This window comes from Eschrichtius robustus, chromosome 2 (assembly GCF_028021215.1).
Source record: "Eschrichtius robustus isolate mEscRob2 chromosome 2, mEscRob2.pri, whole genome shotgun sequence".
Classification (NCBI taxonomy): domain Eukaryota; kingdom Metazoa; phylum Chordata; class Mammalia; order Artiodactyla; family Eschrichtiidae; genus Eschrichtius; species Eschrichtius robustus.
Genome location: NC_090825.1, coordinates 85,724,291 through 85,726,062, shown reverse-complemented (window position 1 = coordinate 85,726,062; position 1,772 = coordinate 85,724,291). Strand labels below are relative to the sequence as shown.

At 36.7% G+C, this 1,772-nt stretch overlaps 1 non-coding gene across 1 annotated transcript; it reads right to left on the bottom strand.

Annotated features, from left to right (window-relative positions):
• Positions 1-516: 516 nt before the first annotated feature.
• LOC137760404 (U6 spliceosomal RNA) lies at positions 517-623 on the bottom strand. The gene has a single exon (XR_011073349.1). It is a non-coding gene; the product is annotated as a U6 spliceosomal RNA (small nuclear RNA).
• Positions 624-1,772: the final 1,149 nt, after the last annotated feature.

Here is a 1,772-nt window from a genome sequence, read left to right as displayed (position 1 = left end):
GGCCTCTAAAGCTCAGGCTCAGTAGCTGTAGCACACGGGTTTAGTTGCTCCGCGGCATGTGGGATCCTCCCAGACCAGGGCTCGAACCTGTGTCCCCTGCATTGGCAGGCGGATTCTTAGCCACTGCGCCACCAGGGAAGTCCCATATAGTAGTTTTATACTCATATTTAATTTGCATAGTACTCATGAAGCAACTGAGGGAAAGTAAGAGTGAAGAGCAGAGGCTCTGTAGTCAAACCTTCTGGGTTGGAATCTCAGTCATTCTTTCAGTGATTTTGGATTCTGAATCTCCTTTTTGCCATGTTTCAAGAGTGAATAATGATAGTAGGTTTTATGAGGCTGAAAATTGCTTGACTATGCCTGGCTTTTCCTACACATTGGGAAAACCTGTACCTCATCCCCAAAACAGACATTCTCCTTCTATATTCCCAATATATTAAATATGGCCTTCTTTATCCAGTTACTCAAGCTACATTGAACGTTTTCAGCCAACGTTTTTTGTTTTGTTTTGTTTTTTTAAATATGGAACGCATCACGAATTTGCGTGTCATCCTTGTGCAGGGGCCATGCTAATCTTCTCTGTATCGTTCCAATTTTAGTATATGTGCTGCCGAAGCGAGCATCAGCCAACTTTTCTCTCTCAGTCCTCCGTTAAGCAGTCAGTCATCAAGTCTGGCCGATCCTACTTTCTATATTTCTCTTAAATAGAATCTCTACTTTATTTTCTCATGGCCATTGACTTAATATAGATCCTTGCCACTTTTAACTGGACAATTTATTTAAATTAACCAATCAATAAACATTTATTTAACATCAACTAAAAAACTTAATCTCTAGGATTATATGGGAAAGGAAGAAATTGAAGCTACCATTTCTACTCTCTTGGAGCTTAACATAAAGTTGGAGAAACTTGATACAAACGTTTGAAGTTGCAAATAATACCATTTTAAAAATAATCTTCAATGTATTGCTGCATTAGATTTCACAAGACATGTATGATTAATTGACAAATAGACAACACAGACCATAATTAACACAGGAGTCTTGAAAATCAGAGATAACCATTGATTAAAGGATTTTAGGAGGGCTTACAAGTTAGTAGAGATCCGATTTAGTTATATTTTGATCAGCCAAGAAAGGTGAGCATGTTATTACTAATTGTAGAACTAAATGAATTAAAGTAGCATTGCTTGATATATTTAAAATTTAGATCTTTTTGAGATCCTCTTCCTTCAACCCTAGGCAGTGAGGGCTTCATTTCTTTGGCTTTGGTATTTTTTGTGTCCTCTGAAGCAGTTTCCAGGAAATACCCACAGTTTTGGCAGCTGGCATGATGAATAGCCTTCAAAGTCTAGCTTAATCCATTGTACAGGATAATGGACTGTACCAGAAGTTATTTGAAATCGTCTATCTGTTTGTCTTCTGTGTAAACATATGTTTCAAATAACTGAGTTTAATAAGTTTTGAAATATATGTTTTGTGCACCTGATAAGTTAATTAAATAAAATTTGAAACTAAAAAATATATATATATATATACTGATGCTGGAGAACAGAATACTAGACTGTCTTGATTGCTAATTAGTTCTGTGACTGAGTGAAACTGGGGAACCGGCTCTGAAGTGTTATCTCACGGAGGTCTTTCCTATCACTTCCAAGGCACTGTTGGCCATTCCCTCTTACACACTACACTATACCTTGAATATACCTAGTTTTCAGTCTTGACACTAAATAGTATATATTTGTTAATATGCCTACCTTCCCAATTTAAAA